The 23,623-nt window shown below is 32.2% G+C and overlaps 1 protein-coding gene and 1 long non-coding RNA gene across 7 annotated transcripts in view; one reads left to right on the top strand and one right to left on the bottom strand.

Moving 5' to 3' along the window:
• Positions 1 to 23,623, top strand: part of Oct-TyrR (Octopamine-Tyramine receptor) — a 1,115,181-nt gene that overhangs the window by 915,085 nt on the left and 176,473 nt on the right. The gene's annotated exons all lie outside the window — the stretch shown is intronic.
• LOC111515194 (uncharacterized) lies at positions 10,995 to 22,415 on the bottom strand. Of its 3 annotated transcripts, XR_002723485.2 has the most exons (4): positions 21,748 to 21,970; positions 21,493 to 21,656; positions 20,976 to 21,179; positions 10,995 to 15,671 (listed from the first exon to the last, which is right to left on the bottom strand). It is a non-coding gene; the product is annotated as an uncharacterized lncRNA (long non-coding RNA). The 3 variants fall into 3 exon arrangements; XR_012468385.1 differs by lacking the exons at positions 10,995 to 15,671; positions 21,748 to 21,970 and adding an exon at positions 22,374 to 22,415 and having other exon boundaries at positions 20,944 to 21,179; XR_002723484.2 differs by lacking the exon at positions 10,995 to 15,671 and having other exon boundaries at positions 20,944 to 21,179; positions 21,748 to 21,969.

Here is a 23,623-nt window from a genome sequence, read left to right as displayed (position 1 = left end):
CATAAAGCACTAACTTTGTTGAGGTTTGGCTAAATTTGAGAAATCGGCAAATGTCAAATTTTCTAAAAACTGTAAAAAAACTAAATTTGTACTAGAGAGCTGAAAATTGGTATATGTGTAAAAAATGATAAAACAATCATCTTTTCTCTTTACCGATTTTCGAAATTTCGAGCAATAACAGCTTTTCTGAACATTTTTTGAAAAAAATGTCAAATTTGACAGGGAAGAAAAATCACTTGATCGGTCATATGCATGTCATTTGACATCATTTTTGAAGCACAACCTAATGGAGATATCAAAAGTTGCTTGAAGAGATGAACAAAAAAAAATCCCATTTGATGCGAACTTTATGTATGACACTGTATATATATATATATATATATATATATATATATATATATATATATATATATATATATATATATATATATATATATATATATATATATATATATATATACAGTGTGACCCATTTAAGGTGGAAGTACCCTTATAAAACTTACTTTTTTTAACCGATTGGAATGATTTTTTTTTGTTAGGTAGATATTCGAAAAGTCTATTAGGACACCAAATATCATGAATAAATCTCAATTTCCAGGGCCAACTAATCTTATTTTTTAAGGTCAAAAATCTAAAAAAATTACTAGCGATTTTTTTAGAAAAACTCTGACTACACCACTGGATTTGTGACATTTTCAAATGGGTAACATGTAAATTACGTTGAAATGCGTCAATCAATAAAAAAGTTATAAAGGCATGAAATTTGAAAAATATGCCGTTTAATCAACCCACCAATTCATGTTCAGGAATTTTATGAAAATTCTGTATACTCCACTGGATTCAGGATGTCTTGAAATATTACTGATCACAGTTTCATCGAAATCTGTTCGGTAATAAAAAAGTTATAAAGGAATAAAATTTGAAAAATATGTTGTTCAATGGAATTTTAGCAACGTTCTTACTACACCACTGGATTAGGGGCAATATTCAACAAAATATTATTTATTCAAATAAAATTCATGAAACGTTTATGGGAGAATCAATTTCCTTTCATAATGTATGTCGAACCATATCAATCAATCAGTTTATCACAACAAACTTTAGTGTCAATAATTTCAAATGAATCTACAAAAAACTAACTGTAAGTACATTTTTCTAATTGCTACAAACTAGCGGAAAACAATCTTTTATTCACAATCAATGTAAAAATAGAAACCAAGAAGATACCGAATTGAAAAATAAATGAGTGCAATTCATATTCTGGTGGCCTCCACCAAACTTCCATCCAATTCAATGCATTTATCATATCGCTTACGAATATTTTTTAAAGTATTCCTCAATTGTTGTGGAGTAATTGCATCGCAAGCTTTCTGAATTCTGGTGCACAGTTCCACTCGATTCCTTGGTCGTGATTTGTAAACCTTTTGTGTAACATAACCCCAAAGGAAAAAATCGAGTGAAGTAAGGTCAGGCGATCTTGGTGGCCATCCAATTAATGTACTCCCCCTTCCTATCCAACGATTAGGGTAATTTTGATTCAGCCAACTCTTCACAATTCCCGCATTATGTATGGAACAACCATCTAACTGAAAATATAAATTTCTCGTTTCTGCAAGGGGAAGTTCATCTATTGCGTCCGAAAATTCATTCCTTAAAAATTGTAGGAAAATTGCGCCATTCATGTTGCCGTCGAAAAAGAATGGTCCAATTATCCTTTCATTCAGTATTCCACACCAAACGTTCACTTTTTCTGAATACTGCCTTTTACAGTTTATCACCCAGTTAGGATTTTCAGTGGCCCAATAGCGAATATTTTGTGATGAAACCACTCCATTTGTTGTGAAACTAGCTTCATCACTAAATAAAATTTTCTTTAAAAATTGCCTGTCATTAATATACTCGCCCTGGGCCCATAAGCAGAATTCCAATCGTTTTTCTTGATCACCTAGTTCCAGAGTATGTAAAAACTTTGGTTTAAATGGCCTCAATTTATTTTTCTTCAGACATCGCTTAACATTCTCCCTAGGTAAGTTTAAATCTAAGCTGGCATCCCTCAAACTACTATTTGGATTATTTCTGAAGTAATCTAATATAGTCTGGTTATTTTCGTTCCTTCTTCGTATATTGTTCTTTAAAATATATGTGGTTACTGCTCCAGTCCGATTGAAAACTTGGTTTATTTTATGTACCGTGCTGTTACTTATGGCTGGACGATTTGGGTGTCTTTCATTGAATATTCTAGTTACTTCTCTTTCACTCCGGTAATCATCACCGGAAAGACGTATAATTTCGATTTTTTCTTGAATTGACAATTGAGCCATTATCTGTTTTTATTTTGAAACACAAATTATTCAGTTCACTAATGGTGCGTAACAAAATGACAATTTGACAAAATGACAATTCATGCGCAAATAAATAGATGAGAAACTGTAAGTCACAGCTAACTTGTTTATTTCATTAATGCATTCTGAATAACAGGCAGCTAAAATTGCAAATCTCATTTTTTGTTATTCAACAAAAGGAAGAAATCACAGCTGATGTTACCTACTGGAATGATAATAATTATTATCCATTGCATATTTTTTTCGTTATAATTTCTATTGGGAGTACATTAGACTTGTCTTATATTGTTGAAATTGTTTTCATGAAGATTAACCAGGAGTTCTCTCCTGATTGTACTTGTTTATGTATCCACTCCACTTCGAGAAATACCTATAGACTATTTTTACCATCATGATTTTCAGATGTTATAATTGTACGACATTGCAATAATCACCCCAATAATTTTTTCAATAATCAACAGTGGTGTAGTAAGAACGTTGTTAAAATTTCATTTTACAACATATTTTTCAAATTTCATTCCCTTATAACTTTTTTATTACTGAACAGATTTCGATGAAACTGTGACCAGTGATATTTCAAGACATCCTGAATCCAGTGGAGTATACAGAATTTTCATAAAATTCCTGAACATGAATTGGTGGGTTGATTAAACGGCATATTTTTCAAATTTCATTCCTTTATAACTTTTTTATTGATTGACGCATTTCAACGTAATTTACATGTTACCCATTTGAAAATGTCACAAATCCAGTGGTGTAGTCAGAGTTTTTCTAAAAAAATCGCTAGTGATTTTTTTATATTTTTGACCTTGAAAAATAAGATTAGTTGGCCCTGGAAATTGAGATTTATTCATGATATTTGGTGTCCTAATAGACTTTTTGAATATCTACCTAACAAAAAAATAACATTCCAATCGGTTGAAAAATGTGAGTTTTATAAGGGTGCTTTCATCTTAAATGGGTCACACTGTATATATATATATATATATATATATATATATATATATATATATATATATATATATATATATATATATATATTGAATCGATCATGTTGATTTTTCTACTAAATTTTTTCTCTACTCACTGCTTAGTTATAATCATAAAATGTACACTTTTTTAGAAAGTCTATAGATCTAGTACATGGCAGAACAGATAAACATATCTGGGCCAAGTTACTGGATCTGAGAGTTTTGAAAAACACAATATGTTACATGTAAATATATATACTGTTCTTCAATATATCAATATATCAAATATCAAAATATCAAATATTCAACTCGTGAGGGGTTGCAGTCAATAGCTGGGCTGTTACATATAACATAGAGTTTTCTTTGTAACAGCCCAGCTATTGACTGCAATTATATATATTGACAAAAATATATAATTTACAGAAATAAGTTGATGGTGGCCATGTTGACACGAAACGTTTCATCGAATATTTATTATCACATCTTCATAGTACACTTCTAATACAATAACGTTTCTCCTTTCCATTTATTGATATTCTTCAAAATAACAATTCCGTTCGAAAAAATCGAAAAACAGCATTTTTGGTTTCCCCCGTATATCTCGAGAAGGATGAGAGTCCCTGTAAATTTTCTTCGACCTTGTATTGTTCCTGATGAAAGTTACCTTTTTCCCATTCAATTGTCTTCGTATCTGTTACGTATCAATGTGACACGTTCAGCATTTGAATTATCATTTGAAAAAGTTTATTTCATATTTCAGGATCTGTATTCATTATCACAAACTCATTCAATTATATATGAGTCAATAGGACTTCTTTGACAGGAATTCGTTTCCCCAAGAACAAATTCAGATGTAGTACTGATTTGAAACACACGTATTTGAGACAGTATATTTTTACAGAAATTCTGAATGTAGCAATTGCTTTGAATATTTCAAACACACCAGAAATCTGTCATGCGAGACATTTTTGAGGGCGGTATTGAAATTTAAGAAATATATGAACACAATATTTACCTTATCTGTACAAAACAGAAATCCTGCACACGGAGAACTTGTACGGCTGAAATGCGCTGAAAGCTATTTTCTGTACAATTTTCTCTGAAGTGAGCAAGTTCGTGGTTTCATGCGGAAATATTCGTCGCGAGGTAATATTGACAACTCTTATAAAACCATGTTGGCATGGCTGTAATACTTCTATTCTGTATGTTTATTAATTTTCAAGGAATCTGAATATAATGTTGATCAGATTGTGCTTCTCATGTTCAACTTCGAAAATATCTCGGAAATAGCTATACATGTGCATTAATTCTCCCTGATTTTCATTTGAGATATATTTTTTCGCCGGATTGAGAATATATTGCCATTGTTAATTTTTCAGATTTCCTGGAGATATGATTGACTTTACTATTACTATCATTTGTGTTGCCTATCTCTCAAGTCCTACGCTTTGATAAATTGAAAGTAGTTTTTTGCATAGTTGAGAGAAAAAAAACCAAGAGAGGGAGTTTTTTCATGACCAGGAGAGAGGAGAGTCACAGTGAACATTTTCTTACGTTATTTAACTATAATAACTGTTAGATTATCATAGAATCAGTGCTGTGTGTATTTACACTCCTCACTCCTATTTTCTTTCCCAAGCCAAATTTCTCATTCCTTGGAGTGTAAAACCAGAGGATTTTGGAGAATTCGTCTGTCTGAAAACAGGTGAGTGACAAAATCGTTAACAGAACTGATTTTCCATACAGTCCATTTTATTCACAACATTTGTTGGTCCTATTACGATTCGGATTTTAATTTTCATTGTAAATTGATCCAAATCATATTTGATTACTCTTGGAAAAAATTAAATTACGGACTTGTTTACCGTTAGTCTTTCGGATAATTCCAAATATACCTAGAAAATATACCCTACCCAAGAAAAATTTGTTGCAGGTTATTACATGGTAGCGTTACCATTTAGAGATGATCCCACCAAATTGGAAGATTCTTTAATACTAACCAAAAATAGGTTTTTTTCTTTAGCAAAGAGATTAGAGAAATTACCAGAACTACAAGAAACCTATTCATCCATTTTCGAGGATTATATTGACCAAAACTATATGTCCCTAGTGTCTGATGATAAAATAGATTTACCCTCGTATTATATACCTAACCATTCTATTTTCAAAACTGATAGTACCTCTACACCATGTCAAATAGTATTTGATGGAACTATGAAAACCGATAAAAATATTTCTTCAAACGATATTTTGCATACGGGACCAAAGTTACAAAATAATCCTTTTACAATTCTATTAAATTTTAGACTTTTTCCTATAGCGGTAACCTCAGCAAACCTATGATGGGGCTGCGGTCATGGCCGGCCATTCAAATGGTTTACAAACTAAAATGAAGTCCATAGCTCCTCATGTATACTTATTACGCATTGTCATGCCCATGCCCTAAATTTAGTATTAAGCAAAGCATGCAACATAAAAGGATGCCGCGTATTTTTTTCAAGTTTTTCTGGATTTTCGGCATTTTGTTTCAAAATCCATCAAAAGGAGCCATGGTTTAAATGAAATATGTGGTAGCCGAATGCCAACTTTTGCTGCTACGCGTTGGAATTCTAGATCTAGAGCAGTAATTTCAGTGCATTCAAACAAAGACAAATTGATTGATGTTTTTGATTTCATCCTAAACAGGGACGATTTTAAAACCGACGACCAAAGTCTTAGGGAGGCGAGAGGTTTCAAATATATTTTGAATAATCACGAGTTTTATTTCTTGTTAGAAATATTCAAATTAATATTTGAACATACCGATATTATTTTTTCCATTCTTCAAAATAAATAAACAGATATTCATTACTCAAAACAACGGTTGAACAATTCGACAAAAATTTCGATGAATTTTAGAAATAACAATACATTTTCCAATAATATTTTCGAATCAATTGATTCAACTCTCGAACCGCCGGCGCCGATAAAAAGAAAAACCAATTTAGACTTAACCGATTTGAGACAAAATTATAAACAGATTTATAATGAAATATTGGACACCTTTTTGAAGCAAATCAAATTGTTCGGATCGACCAAACGAAAATAATTCCTGCTTGGATGATATTTTCGCGATATTCGATACCAAAAAATCGAATATCGAGGACTTTGTTTCCTTTTTAAATAATAGATGTCCATCAATGAAATTCACGTATGGATTAGAAAATAAGGGACAACTACCATTTCTTGACGTTTTGATAATGAGGAGCAAAGATGGAGGGTTAGAATATGATATATTTAGAAATAAACAAGCACATACAGGTATATTCCTGACAGTTCACATCACTGTGGGCAGCACAAACGTGCTGGGTTGAATTTTTTGGTGCATCGTTTTTTGACTTTTCCTCTAACACATGATAGATTCACAAAAGAAAAACGTACAATACAGGAGATAGCAGCCACTAACGGTTTCCCGAAGGGTATTGTAGATGACATAATTAGGAAAAAGAAGTTAAGGTTAAAAATGAACGAAATCTCGACTTTCAGAAAGGACAAAAACCAAGATAAATACATCTCAGTTCCATACCACCATTATACGAAGAACTTTGGAAAGATTTTCAAGGAACTAGGTATGAAGGTAGTTTTTAAAACAAGTCATACACTGCAGAGCCTTTTGGGAAGTCCAAAAGACAAAGTCAAGAATTCGGAAAAGTCTGAAATTTACGGAATTGAATGTATGGACTGCGATGCAAAATATTATGGACAGACAAAAAGATCTATTAAAGTGAGATATAAGGAAATTATTCTAACACTGAAATTCTCTATTTCGAACCAGATTCAAATAAAAGGCAATTTCTGGAAATGGCTGACTCAAAATTAAAGAAAACAATATCAACAAAAAGACAGACATCGAAAACCTCAGCAAAATTTATTCATTTTTACTAACAAAAAATATAAATCTGAATACATCCTGTAATATTAACACAGTATAAATCACCATGATAAACGATAATGAAAAATTTGAAAAAATATTTCACATTATTCAATGTCAAAAAGTTGTCATTTTGATGTTGAAGATTTCTTTCGAAATTGAAATTTCCAAATTGAATATTCTCACACAGCACAGGTATGCTGTTTCATGTATATATATATATATATATATATATATATATATATATATATATATATATATATATATATATATATATATATATATATATATATATATATATATATATGTATATATATATATATATATATATATATATATATATATATATATATATATATATATATATATATATATGGATGGGGGTTAACTTGTTCCCGATTTCAGGTCGAAGTCTAATATTGCCAATCAGCACTATTGCATTATCGCTAATTGATGAATATCATAACTTTCATTCAGGTAAATTAACTTTTACTAGATCGATCCATACAGTACGGTGCACTGTGGCTATAAATTTGGAAAATTGAATATTTCCGGAAATTTATATTTTTGACAATTTGGCTTTTGTCACATCTCCACCACCCGTGGAAAGCGGACCCCGCTTTTGAAAAATATTCAACCTAAATACTTATCTAAATCAACCCCAGTGAAATAATAAAGTTAACATGTTTTAAATTATTCGTGCTATATGAAATACCCTGTGTATCCTATTTATAAGAAAAATGAACTGAATGTAGTGAAAGTGAAAAAAAAATATGAGAAAAAAAATCATTCTTTTTTAAACTCGTACAAAAAAAAAATGACATCAATAATATAAGTGGATTTGTAAAGATGAGAGTCCATACATGAGGTCCAACCACATGCAAAGTCACTAACACTTCACCTTTACGTTGAGAGTCTATTGCCCATTCGGTTTGGAAAATTCTGAAAACGGTCCTGTCCCCTAGACTGCGCCGAATCGCTTCCACAACAACTTTTTCACCCGCCGCTAGATGTCCATGCTGCAATACTGAGGCCTGATCCTGTCTAATATGTCATCCGTCAACCTACTCAATTCAGAAGACTTTTGACATTTTGAGGTTCAAACTATTTTCTATTTCAAACTATTTGAGGTTTCATCTATTTTATTTGTTGTAGATCTTTCATTTGAATTAGATCGATAGTGGATCAATGGATCGCCAGTTATCTACGGTGAATAGTCCATCTATGACTGTCTTGTAACTTCCGCTTGTTCATCAATTTGTCTTTATGTGGTGTTACTTCTATTAGTATCGTGCAATGACCCTGTAACCGAGTTCCATATAGCATTGGAATTTTGGGTCTGAATCTGTCCAATTTGCCATAGGGTTTGAATGGTTCATTTCATCTTCTACGGGTGAGTTTATCTTGGATTCGGTACTCGCTGGAAAAAGACTCCTTCACTTTGGGTTTCCACTGGATTTCCATGGGGGATAATTTTTCTGTCATGTCTGTGTTAGGTATGGTTGGCCCTCCCAGCTCCACATGAAACAATATAAAACAAAACGCCAGTAAGTTCTTCAGATAACAATCATTTTAGGATTACTTGAATATAATGGAATGTGAGTCAAATGACAAAATAATCAGAATAACAATTTTTGATTGGGAATTGAAAATTCATAATATCGGTGCATCATACGGCTACCGGCTAGTTAAACAAGATCATTTCAATAATAACGTAACTTCATGTAATGAGTACAAAAAAAAGATAAACATAAATACCCGTACTTGTTACATGGGTCGTGAAAATATTCGTCTATATTGATTTGTTGAAATTGAGAAATAAAATAATAAAGAAAACAGCCATGTACTGCTGATCAGTCAATTAGATGAAATATTCGACAATAAAGTATATTTTTAATTAGTTTATTGATCATTATTAATAGTATTATCTATTTATATTATTATCTTTTCTGTACCTTCCCTCCGTTCAAGAATGAATACCCGATTCCCTTTTCAGAAATTATCTCATTGGTAAACCTACTATATTGTGTTGACATAGTTTACATACATTATTACAACCTATTTTACCCATTGTATAACAGTGTGCTTGTCGAGTTTTTACAAAATGTATCCCTACATCTCCTAGTCGAGTTATATCATTCCTAGTCTCATTATTTCAAAAATATATCTTTAACTTCATTTGTATACCTATCTCTGGTATTACTTTAATCAACTATAACTCACATAACTTTTTCATTTCTATTTCATTTAATCTTCAACACATATTTCACTATCCATTTTATTTTCTCCAAACACTTATTTTCCTCTTCATAAATTCTTAATCATTTCTCCTTTTTATATTCACTCGTATTCTTATTATTTCTTTTGACTGGCCAGTCTAATAACTTACTTTCAAGTGATTTTTCAAGCACAGTTGGGGCCCAGAACTTGCCGAGCTCGAAAAATTACTCAATTAATCAATTCAAATGATCGACTACTAATCATTATTCGCCTGTGGCTCATCTATAACTGACTCACTGTCATCTTCTAATCTTTTTAACATGCACCTCACACTTTGCCCTGGTTTGAGAGACATGTTTTGATCAAGTTCAATAGTACTCAACTGTAATGAAGGGTTATTCACTCTCGGTGGAGGTACTCGATTTGGATTACCATTTTCATTCTTGGACCTAGGCTGTTGACTAAACATGTGCTTTAGGCACATCCAAATCAAGATCATAAAAATAATATAAGTATGGTGCATAGGGTACCGAAAAATATATCTTGTTTCTCTGGGTTTACTGTGTCTGCCCTTACTGGATTAAAAACATTGGGGAGTATTATTAGTGCGTGATTCAAAAGTCTACAATTTAAAACTCACATTTCTATCCATGTGTAGATATATATATTCAGATTGGAAAACAAAATAACTAACCCGTTGATTAGAAAAAAATAATAAGTGGATAAATATATATACGCATATACACACACAGACATACACACATACTCACACATATATATATATATATATATATATATATATATATATATATATATATATATATATATATATATATATATATATATATATATATATATATATATATATATATATATATATATATATATATATATATATATATATATATATTTGATTGATGCAACTAATTTTCCTTTATTTTGAGTATTACAATATTAAATTCTACAAAAAGGATTTGAAGCTTTATATCTTCTATTAATTATCTGCGAGCGCTTTCGACAGTTGGTAGTACTGTCATCATCTGGCACTCCTCAAACTGAACTGGTCATCCTGTTGTCTGTCTCTTTATACGGTAAGAGCGTCTTAACTCAGGTATTTCAGGTACTTTAGGTAAATTTGCCTGTATTTGTTCTGCATCAGGTACTCTTCTTCATGTTAGATCTTCTCTAGGAATGTGTATGGTTTTGTTTGATATATTGAATGTGAGATCTTGTTGTGTTTTGATTTGTACTTGTTCCTCGATAAGTGATTTATGACTGTTGAATTTATGGATGTTCAAGTTTTCCCAAATGTCCATGCGGTTTCCCTTGTTGATTTGTTTTATTAGTTTTATGTTCTCTGGTGGGGGGGAAATTATGTTTGTTTTGTATGGCGTGTGTTGCAAGGTTTGATTTATATACTGTTGGATTTATGTATGCCTTTTTGTGTTCATTGTACCTTTGGATCAGTTTTTTCTTGGTTTGGCCGATATAGAATTTGTTATATATATATATATATATATATATATATATATATATATATATAATATATATATATATATATATATATATATATATATTTAAATGATTTAAAAAATACTTGGAACAAAAATTACTAGTAAATAGGGTATTTGCGTACATTGTTGAAGGATTTTGAATTAATTCATGACAAAAAATTACCAGAAAAATTGCGCCTCCACCACATGTCGTGGCCCAAATGGCTCGCGAGTTGGGGGTTAACTCAGATGATAGGATTGGCTAATTGCCGAATATCATAACTTTTATTTAGGTAAATGAACTTTCACTAGATCGACCCATATAGTGCGGTGCACTGAGGCTATAAATTTGGAAAATTGAATATTTTCGGAAATTATTAATTTTGACAATTTGGCTTTCGAAAATATTGTTATAAAAAGACTCGAATACAACAGTGTATGGGGATTTTCAAAACATCACGGAGGAATTCAGATACAGAAATACAGCAGTATACGTGTATTGAAACCCACAGCCTTGACAGGAAACAAGTACAAAAGAGTGAAATATTGAAATATCAAGATTTGTGCAAAAAAATTCAATGAATTTGAAAAAAAGACAACCGATATAGGTTAGAAAGAAATGTCAGATGAAATCGAATTAATATATGTGAGGAAAAATTGAAAAAAGCATATTGAACTAATTGTTATTATTTAGGAATGATGTAAAACTATTTTCTTAGAAACGGACATCAAGTGATGCTTTTGAAAAATATTCATATTCATGAGAAAAGAAGAGATGAAAGCAGGAAAGAAGATATGAAAAGACTGAAAAGATTAAGACTTGAAGATATTGAAAAATTGGAAAGAAAAAGGAATGAAGATATGAAAAACTTATTTGGAAAAATTGATGACCAGACAAATAATGTTGAGAAGTTAGAAAAATAAATTAAAATAAACCATAATAATTTGAAACAAGAATTAGCAGAATATAAAAGGACTATTGAAGAAAAGGTAGAAGATCATAGAAAAGAAAGCAAAGAACAGATAAATCAGGTTCATGGATATATTCCACAGACTGGGAAAGTCACCTGAAACACATAAAATTGTTAATTGATGAATTAGATGAATTGGGACTTGAAATTAACAATGAAAAATCAAAATTTTATCAAACAGAAGTGACTTTCCTTGGATACAAATTGGTCACAAAAGGAATAAGCATGGATGAAGGAAGAGTTAGAGCTATATTGGAGTATAATAGACCTGTAAATTTAAAAACCTTAAGGGGATTTTTGGGAATGATAAATTATTTAAAAAAATTAATGCCGGACATAAGTAACAAAACATTAAGTCTAGTTGAATTATTGAAAACAACAATAAGTGGAAATGGGGACAAGATCAAGAGAATGCATTTATTAATATCAAAGTGGAATTCGCAAACAATCTAACCATTTTTATTAAGAACTGATGCATCTATATTCAAACTTGCTGGAGTTTTATTGCAAGAAGGTAAAGAGGTACAGGTATGTTTTGTGTCGAGAGTGACCAAAAGATATAAGAAACATTACAGTAAAACAGAACTAGAATTTGCAAGAATAATCTTTTGTATAATCAAATTGAAATTTTATTCACTAGGATCTAAATTTATCATTAAGACAGATCACATGTCTTTAATAAATGTAATGAATAACAAATTATTGAATAAGAGAATACATCGAGGTGCATTACTTTTGCAAGAATATGATTTTGAAATCAGACATAGTAAAGGAAAATACAATATTGTTGCATTAACAAGATCAGATGGCAGAGTGAAGGGAGAAAGAACTTTACAAATTGGGGTAAATATATTATTTGACCGACAGGGAATATTTTCAATGAACAAAATTCTTGAAGATCAAAGTAAATTAAAAGCAAAGGATGTAATTAAATGTAAAAAAGTCAATGGTATTTGGATAAAGATTATAAAGGATCAGGAACTATATGTAATTAGTAATGAATTAGTTTATAATATATTGAAGTATTCACATGGACATAATGGTCATCCTGGAGTGAGAGAAGTATGGATAATGTTTAGGGAAAATTATTTTTGCAGAAAAGATATCCAAATGACCAAAGATTCAACAAATAATTGTAATATTTGCCAAATTTATAACATTCAAAAATTTTGTAAATACAAATATCCCAAGAAATATAATTACCACAAACAAATGAGAAGGAATTGCCATTGATTTTATTAGTGAATTGATAACAACAAATGATAGAAACAAACAAATTCTTGTAATAGTAAAATTTTATCCTTGTAAAGAACGAATGTGCAGATTATAACAAATTGTCTCCAACAATATTTCAATAAAATAGGAAATCCACAAAAATGTATTTTGGATAATAACATACTTTCAAAATGATAGATTTAAAAATTTTGTCATAAAAATAAAATCAAATTAATATTTACCAGTATTAGACATTCAAAGTCAAATCCATCGAAAATATATATTCAAGAAGTGATCAAATTGCTCAGAATATTATCCAGGAAAAATTATCGAAATTGGGACAATAATTTACCGGAGGTAGAGAAATATCTCAACCAGTTACCACATACAGTAACAGAAATCAGTCCATATTTTTTAATGATGGGACAACATCCTCCCAAAAAATGGCTGTAAGAAGGAAACAAAGAATTAGAGAAAATTTCATCAGAAGTAAGAATGAGACAGAATAAAAGTGATAGTAAATATTTGAAAAGGATGAATAAAAAGAAAACACATTGAAATGTAACCTTTGAAAAAGGTCAATTGGTTTTAATAAGGCAAATAGAGTAACAGATATGAACATATATGCAAAGTTACTTCCCATATTTGAAGGTCCATAGGAAATTGTAAGTGAGAAAAATATGAATAGCTATGAATAACTACAAAATAAAATATTTAAATGAAGAAAGAATTAGAGGAATTTTCAACATAAATGATATTTATTTATATAAACAAACATAAAAATAAAAATATGTCATAATCATAATCCTAATCATAATTGGAAGTATTAGCTATATTTTTTGTTTATAGATAAAAAAATATATTCAATACTTGAGGTATCTGTTATGAAAAGACTCGAATACAACACTGCATGGGGATTTTCAAAACATCACGAAACAAATACAAAAGAGTGGTAAATTTAAATATCAAAATTTGTGCATAAAAATTCAATGAATTTGAAAAGAAGACAACCGATGTAGGTTAGAAAGAAATGTCAGATGGAATTAAATTAATATCTGTGAGGAAAAATCGAAAAAGGCATAATAAACTAATTGTTATTAATTAGGAATGACGTAGAATTTAAAAATTATTGTTGTGAACCATTTCCTTAGAAACGGACATCAAGTGATGCTTATGAAAAATATTTGTATTTACACATAAGTGAGGTTAACTTTTTTGTACAAAATTGTGAAATGAAAATGTATCTAAATTTGAGAAGCAATGTTACATTTGTGAAATAGATAATTTTCCTGATAAAGGAGTTGAAAGTTTGTACATATGAAAATTGATAGGTGGTAACTAGGAAAAGAAATAGATTTTCAACTATTTTGTCAATGAACAGGATTCTTTTTGAGGCGACGAAGAGAAACGCCACGCCAAATTGTTCTCTCCACAAATTTGAAAAATATTGTATGCAAACATAAGAATTGAATATAATTATATTATATACTGATTATCAAAAGTAAACTCAGTGAAAAGCCTATCTGTCCTGCCACTCCTAGTGAAATATCCACAAGTTTCAGCTTCGTAGAAAAATCACATCACACACACCAGCGTTGAAGGAAAATAAGGTATTTACCTATTCCATATCACAACAATATATGCATTATATTAACCAAGAACTGAATAGGACAATCAAAATTAAATTCTGAATCAAAAACTCGAGTCTGCAAGAATTAAAGTGACCTTCAATAATAAACTGAAATTTGCCAGAGTGCGTTCGGATACTCACTTTGAATATTCCGTTGTAGATTTAGGACATTTTAGCTCTGTGTTACGAATTCGACTGATGAAACTATAGACGATAATACAGTGGATGGAGTTATCAGGTGCTTCTTACCAACCTTTCGATTTCAGTTCTAAACTCCTGCAAACTTTCGGATGGACCTTGAGTTCTGACCTTCAGTTGAGATTTGTAGACTTGTTTGAGGTGCTCAATACTTTCAAATATGATACAACTGCTTCATAAGACTTCAGCTTAATGACTGTACAAGTTTGTACAGAATAAACACACGTCTGCATACTATGAAGATTCGTCAAAAAATGAGCTGTCCTCTCTGAAAGACCATCAAGGTACATGGAACCTTTCGAGGAAGAAAGAGCGTACGAGTGATTCTAGTGGGACGCTTCCTCTTGAACAGATAGTGCACAGGTCTGCACTACATGAAGCTCTAACGACCACTGCCTGCTTCTATCGCCTTCTGTAAGCGTATCGAGATGAGAGTCGTGGGGTTGTTTGTGACCTCCTTATGAATCATTCCGAAATCGTATTCAGAAAGCTAGCGACCGTTCCTTAAATCAGTTTACATCGAGCATGTTGATGAAGTCATGTGACTGTGGTAAATATTTCGCTCGTAGTGATGATCTTCGTCGGCATCAACTCCAGAGTTGTCAAAGAGGTTCATCAGTGGAACGAGTGGAAGTTGATGATGCTGCTGGTGCTGCTGTCCACATGTAATTGTTGTGATGTGACGATTTCCATGGGGCAAATCAATTCTCACAAGAGGAGTCTGCAGCATAAGAATAACTCATGTATTGAATTGAGTAATGCTGTTCCAATTACTGAAATGAATCACAAAGTGAATATGGATGTATTTGAAAGTTACAATCTTTGAACCCAAGATTTGATGAATATCAAGTCATTCAAATCCCAAAATAAAACAACAGATTTATCATCTGATTTGAACTCCATATCCGATGGATTTTGTTATGGTATCATCGTTCAAATTCAAGAATTTCAGGAACGTGATTCAGGTATACTTTTCTTCCGATATTCAATTTGATGCATTAGTATTATCTGGGAATAATGAACGTTTTCTTGGTTTGTTGATAGCACTGATGATGTTCTCACAGCAGTATTTGATGACGAATTATTCAGTGGTTTAGATATGATCTCATGAAGTATTTCAGGTGGTGCCATTCGATTTCCAATGTAACCATTTTTGAAAGAGTTGAATTTTTCCATTTTTCAATACACCGTCAGGACTTTCGTCGTCTAGATTGGATGGGGAGTGAAGATCTGAGAAACTGATGAGAGATGATGTGGTGTTTCAAATGAATTTGTTGCTATATTACTTTTTATTGTGTCTATACCAATGTCCCAAACTCATAATACAACACCAAAAATTTATTTTTTCTATTGGAGTTCTCATAGGATGAATCGGAATAGACGAAACTTTTCTTTGGTTTATTGATACCACTGATGTTTTTGTAGCAGCATTTGATGACAAAACGTTCAATGGTTTAGCTATAGGCTTACAAAGTATTTCAAGTGCCATTCGATTTTCAATATAACCATTCTTAATCGAATACAATTTTTTCATCAATGGGACCAGGGATAACAACTATAATGAAAACCATGATTTCATGTGGACAATCACATGATAACATCTCATTGACAACTGGATGGAGACTTTCAGAATTGAAACAAGATATCTTGAATACAACCAGCTACGTATTCAGTGGTAAATTACCGCTATAGTATTTAATGTGTGTTGCCGAATATAACAACAAAAATATCTTGAATGCTGAATTTCAATAATCGCTCGCTTCGATCATTTAAAAACTCATATATAGGTGGGGTAGATGCTGATTTGAAAATTAATAAAGTCAGATAGAAAATAAGAGATATACTTCCTGATGATAGACACAATCCAGTTGGCTTATCGTAAGTGGAACCTCATGAACTTCCATCATCACGTGAAACATCACATGTTTCCTACGCTTTGGTAACAATTCTTTTTGGCATTATTGGATTTCAAAATACAATTACATCTGAAGACATAACAAAGGACACCACAAAATTCATAACTGTCGATATCAATAATATTCGAATATATTTGAATTCTGATAAAACCAAATACTATGAAATCATCAACTATCGATATGGAAGTCGAAGTTTGGAACCAGAAAGAACAAGTTCACAGATAACATCAAAGCATATGCGGTCATTTCCCATTATACTTTTCTGACAACGCACTGGATAGCTTAGTTCACAGCAGATATTGACATCATCGATACTGTTATATCTTTGCTCGTGCTATTGCTGCACTGCATTATTACATATATGATTTATTTTCAACTTCATATTCGTGATGTTTTGTTTTGTATTTTCATTTATGCATAATGGATATTGGATAAATGAATCATGAAAGAATATTTTATTCGTGGAAAATGAGCAATGAAACTTCTTTTCTCACCACTTGTATCTGTAACAAACGTTACTGCATTTTCGTCCTATGAAAATATTTTCGAACGAATACAATAAACTGAAAATAATTGATAGTAGCCCTCATATATCTGAACACGACTGCAGGTAATAACAGAGGTACTCAACTTACCTGCATTTTGTTTACTTGTGACAATGTGAGTACGGTTATTTGAAAACCGGTGACTGAACTAGATCGATTTGACCTTTTAGCGGGGTATATCCGCAATGCTTATGCTTATGAATTTTCGAAGAATTCAAATTATTGATTTTCCAAGCCTTGCTTGCATAGTGCAAAATTTTCATATCGTTTAGATTCGAGAACTTGTGGTTGCATTTTGAGGAATGGTTTGAAAACGTCAAGTCATTTTCACCTAGTCTGAAGGACCTCTAAAGTTCAGCATACCGTTTTGAGAAATTTTGACCACATTGTACCATATGAACACAATTAAAACCCGGACACTTGTGCTTATAAACTTCAAATTTCACCATCTCTTCTACTTTATCTCTGGCATTAAAAAAATGAGATAACCTGGTATGTGGTCTGAAGCCACTTACACACCGTTTTTTTGGAAAAAATATGAACAAGATTGTTTTTCCGGAAAAAACCAATGTTGAAGTGGCATCCAGACCACATGCCAGTTTATCTAATTTCCATTTTGACGCCAAAGATAAAATGGACCAGATGGAGATATCTGGAGTGTTTAAGTTTTTTCTAGCACAGTAGAATGGTAAAAGATCCAATAGTCCCACGGTCTCCACTCTTTGGTAAGAAATTACAGAGCACATGATTGAATCGTAGAGAAACATTTTTGGATGCGCCGAGTTGCCCCGATAATCGGCAATATTTTCATGTCTGAAATTTTTCATTGAATCAACCGTTTTCGTCCTATCAGACTGATGACACTTCTAATTTTTGATTTATTTCATATTGTATTAGTATTACGACAGAAATAAAAAGAAAGTTTCGATAAATGAACATTTAAAAAAAAAACAACAAAGTTGTTACCAATTGAATGGAGTTTGTTAAGTGATAGCAAATAACGATTCACAGTTCACAGATTCATATTTACCAACAAATGTTTTTGAAATCATTTTCGTGATATTATTATAATTTCTGTATACTTTGGAAAAAACACAGTTGCCTCGATTTTAAATAAATTTTGCCAATGAAATCTTTTCGAATCAGTTCATACTAATGTGTCTCAATCAAATATTGAGTATATGTGAATATTTATAAGTGAAAAGTGTCAATAAAATATTGATTATGAAAACCAAATATCATTCGTTGAATAGCTCAAATGATTTCTTTGATTCATAATAAGAGGAAATGAGAGAGAAATAAATTTCTCTGCGGACAAATATATACCCTAGTACAAACACCAGAATAGGACTGAAATGGCAATATCGGGTGAATTATTTGAAAGGTCACCCATTCGGAACGCCTTCAATAACTAGGAGGAATTCACCACTCCACATAGTTCAATTATCAGATCGTCAAATACTGGCAAGGCGAGGGAAAAATCGACACTTCATTTGAATATTCACACATTGGTGACAAATGGCCCAATAACTTCTAAACACTAAAAAAAGTATCATATTTCATTGAGAAAAATATGAAAACTATGAATTATTTGTGATGAACTGTTGGATGTTTGAATTGAAAGGGGTATTTTTCAGGAGACATCGGTTTTTGGAAATAATCCTTTTTGTTTTTCTACTTCTCCATTTTCATACAAAAAACAAAAAGGAGTGATTTCCATAGTATCCAACGTTTATATAGAAAAAGTTGTTTGGAAGGGACTTCTTTTTCTTTTGTGATGTAAGTTTTGTTATGATTATTTTTATTTACTCTGTAATGTTATCCAAATCGGTGCTAATGAAGTGATAAGACATGTGTATTGTTTCAAAACTTCGAGGTACACCATTAAGAATTATGGTATTTTATGTATGTGGAATATAATATTGTTGCCCTCCCATATATTTGATTGTCTAAAGTTTATATGAATGATATCTCTTTCTATTCAGTAAGGAATGTTTGCAGTACAAACTGAATAAGAGTTTCGAAAAAATTATTGTTCATATGGAAGTAGTTTTGTCGAAAGTACTTTTCCCTTCATGTAATTAAATTTGCATGTAGAAGTTGTTGTTTCGAAAAGTTTTTCTTATACAGCGACTTCTATGCATCATCACATATTTGAAAAATTAATTTATTTTGAACTCAATATTTTCACACCTTCCTTCGAAAGTAATCCACATCATTCGTATAATGGTGAAGGAACAGAAAACCAAAAACTTTCTCCCCTGAAAGATTTGTGTTATAAAACGAAGAGAGAATATTTATAGGAGACAGTTTTTTTGAGAAAAGCCCGTTTATTATAATGAAACTTTTGTATTTTTTTTATTAATATTAGTAAAGGAGGTAGGACAGTTCCAAATCAAAACCCCATGTAATTCTGGCAATTTTGGATCCTACGACCAATCAGAGCGCTCCAAATTGTCACGTGACCCAGACGCATCGTCGCGAGTACACCACCCTGGCGCCACCTATAAGTCACTAGCTGAACTATCTATTGGTTGAAGAAGGACACTGTAAACACTAATCCTAGCGCCACCTATGAGTCACTAGCTGAACTATCTATTGGAAGGCGTAGGACGCTACATCTGACAGAGAGGGCTCCGTGAAGATAAGGGGGCAATGCACGGTGCTGCAATTGAGGGCCCCCATGGTGTTCCGTATGAATTTACCTGGCTTTGCGTATAGGATTTTGAGAGATCCATTTGAATAATGTATCGTACAGAATTGTTTTCATGTCCTGTTATCAGTAACCACAAAAAGATAAGCGCTCGATTCATCGATACAAAAGTATATGAAAACAACAAAAGTTATAAACACACAGAGTCATCTATGAGTCACTAGCTGAACTATCTATTGGTTGAAGAAGGACACTGTAAACACTAGATATATGGGTGTTGTCATGCGACGCAGTGTGCGCAGTTGCTGGTTTTATGATGTCTGTCAATACGGATCGGTGTCTGTGTAACTGTCAAATGTCAATGAGGGTGTGGGACGGTGTCTGTGAGGGTGAAACGTCGGGGTGTTGCTAACTTCAGGGCTAACAAATTGACGTTCACCGGCTACGGAATTGAGGATCGTGCACGTCACCTATGAATCACTAGCTGAACTATCTACTGGAAGGCGTAGGACGGTGCATCTGTCAAATGTCGGCGTAGGACGGTACTTCTGACAGAAGGGGCTCCGTGGGACTTTCCTACAGAATTGCTTGTATTATGATGTCTTCTGACAGAGGGTTCTCCTTGAGACTCCGCATCACCCCTCGGCCCCCTCAGTACTCCACATCACCGCTCAAGCCCTCTTGAGACTTCGCCCTCGGCCCCCTTGGGATTCCGCATCAGCGCTCAGACCTCCTTGTCACGTGATTTCAATTAAAAAAAGTTCATAGTTATGAGATTCGAACCCACGACGTCCGCATGGTAGACATTATCCTTTACCTCTACACCATCGTAAGATATTGAAGGTAACTGCGAATGTTGGTTGGTTTTTGGAAAATCAATCATTTGGATTTTATTTATTGACATGACTCACCGATATTTTGTTAACAAATGAAATTTTTGGTGTGATGAGTAGGTTCTGGAAGCTGCAGAGAATTGAATCTCGTTCTGTGGAAACTGTTGAGATGGTTCTAGAAGCTGCTGTGATTTGAAACTCGTTCTGGAAAGGTTGCTAAGTTGGATTTGGATATAGTTGTTGAGATGACTGAACTGATACTGCACACGTTGATGTAGTGTTCTGAAATAAATGCAATCTTCAATACAAACATACTCCAGAGAAAAATAAAATTCAAGAGTGGGGGTAATGTGTTTCATGGAGTGATTGTGAAAAATGAGGGAGCTACAGTTATAATTAAAAAAATCCACTGTCATTCAAAACAACAAATTTAAAACACATATTCTGCAAGTACTAAACACATAAAAAATATTGAAAACACTTCTTTATGCGGATCATATCTATGAATGAAAAAATGTTTGAGTCGAACAAAAAATATAGTATACAACCACAAACTCTATACATATATTGAACAGAGAAAAAAAGCAGTACTAACCTCAATTTCGTACAAATTCCAATGAAACAACACGACAGCGTATTTTCTAACTGCTTCTCACGATGTTGGCTGTCAATATCCTCTGCGGCGTCTCTACAGGTGAATCTGCTATTTTGTTATTTGGTTTCCCCTCCACGACTGAACTTGAATTTTAGAAAATCCACCTGTGAGAAACCAAAAATAAAACAATGTTTCTAATTATACCAACACTCTCTCAATAAATGACAACTTGAATGAAAGTTATTCGGAACTTACTATGCGTTTTATTCAACTAGAAAGCTGCTCACAAAATGAGTTTCTGTTTACTACATAATAAATGTGTATATAGACAAGATATGGCATTGTCAAAGGCAAATAGATAAAATACGAGAAAAACTCTTATTCAGCTTGGATCATTCTCGATTAAAATTAATAATCACGTTTCCCGGTTATGAGGCTGCCATCTAACATCAAAACAAATTGTACGATACAATAATTACTGTAAGAGATAGTATTCGAGAAAAATGGATGTCACCAATACCGGTTCTTATCTTTTTCATTATTAAAGATGGAAAAATATCAGCAATTGTTATTTCTTATCTTCTGATGTATGTAGGATAAAAATAGTAGTCCAGGGTTGGCTTGAGGAATACGTAAATACCTGTGAACCGTTTTGTATTACAAAATAATTGAAAAAAACGTTAATCCTCAAAAAGTATGTATGGAAAAACACCTAAGTATATTAATCTGAGGAAAATTTTGGAAAATTGATGATAATTCAACAACAACTCTCACAACCTTTGAATTGAATTGAATTTGAATAAATTCTTTTGTGAAAAAGTCAAAAACGTATAAAACATCTTGCAATAAAAATTCATAAAGTGAACATGAAAAACACTTACTTTCAGATAAAATCGTTGCACTTGTCACTAGTATGACTGATACAACTAACTCATCATTTCGCCTCGTAGGAGGTATTTATAGGAAAATAAGTGATGACAAATTATGAAACCGAAGAGCCTTTGTTCCGTCGCTTTGAGAACTGCATATCTCTGGGTGATGATTCGGCATTGACAGTGATCAATGTCACCTTGGGTAAGAATAGGAAAATAGGTGATGACATATTATGCAATCAAACAAAGAGCCTTTGTATCGTCACTTTGAGCCACGTGTCTGGCTTTATCGATAAGTGATAGCGATAATTCTGCATACCTATATTATACATATATTTTTACCAAGAAACAGTTTCAAATTAAATCTTCTGCAATGTTTACGATTCGATAAAGTCAACAGTAATGAAATTTTACTGAATGATCCCATACCTCATTTTCTAATGTGAAAATTGACCATCACTTTATTTATCACATTCCAATCAATGAGTTTGTCAAAAAAAAAACAAAGTTTACGATGTTTTGAAATGGCTAATCAGTTTTTACCAAAACTCATTCATCAGTCTCTGAATAGGTCGAAGGTCATATGATTGAAATTGTTATTATGTGAAGCATAAATTGTAACTAGTTTATTTCATGACCTTTTGATGAGTTAGGGATTTTTTCTCATAATATTTAATTGGTTATCTCCTAAGCTCATGTGAAATAGCATTACAAGTCATTACATTAGTAGAAGGTCATATAACCCAAATTGTTATTATATTTTAGATAGAAAGATGAAGAAACACGTGTCCAGGGAAAAACTGAAGTGTTACTTGAATTTCCGGGCAATTTCATCACATAATTTTCATGATGTTACTCATTCCTTGACTTCTTTCAAGAGAGGCCAGTCTCTTGTCGACAGAGGATTTGAGGGAACAATATTGTCCCGTTCGGAACAAGACAAGAAGATACAAGACATAATAATCTCTAGTCTTGAGAGCAACATTAATAACAGCCTCATAGTGAAATAGGAACCTACCGTCTACCTATTATGACACAATGACTAAACTAGCCGAGATACAGCAGACATGTAAGGCCCACCTAACTGAACCAAATGGAAATGAAACAGAAGTAAGTCAAAAACACATATTTTCTAAATAAATTCTCATGAGAGACTATTTTGGGCCTTATCAAGACGTCATCTCCGAGATTGACAGAGAACTCAATTATTCGATGTTCAAGATAAACGAGTTTCCCCAAGGTTGACAGTTGCAAAGCCA

Source organism: Leptinotarsa decemlineata, unplaced genomic scaffold (assembly GCF_025532065.1).
Source record: "Leptinotarsa decemlineata unplaced genomic scaffold, Ldec_3_MD MMD2_P_RNA_scaffold_2, whole genome shotgun sequence".
Taxonomy (NCBI): Eukaryota; Metazoa; Arthropoda; class Insecta; order Coleoptera; family Chrysomelidae; genus Leptinotarsa; species Leptinotarsa decemlineata.
The sequence above is the reverse complement of the archived record's forward strand: the minus strand, read 5'-3'. Positions and strand labels throughout refer to the sequence as shown.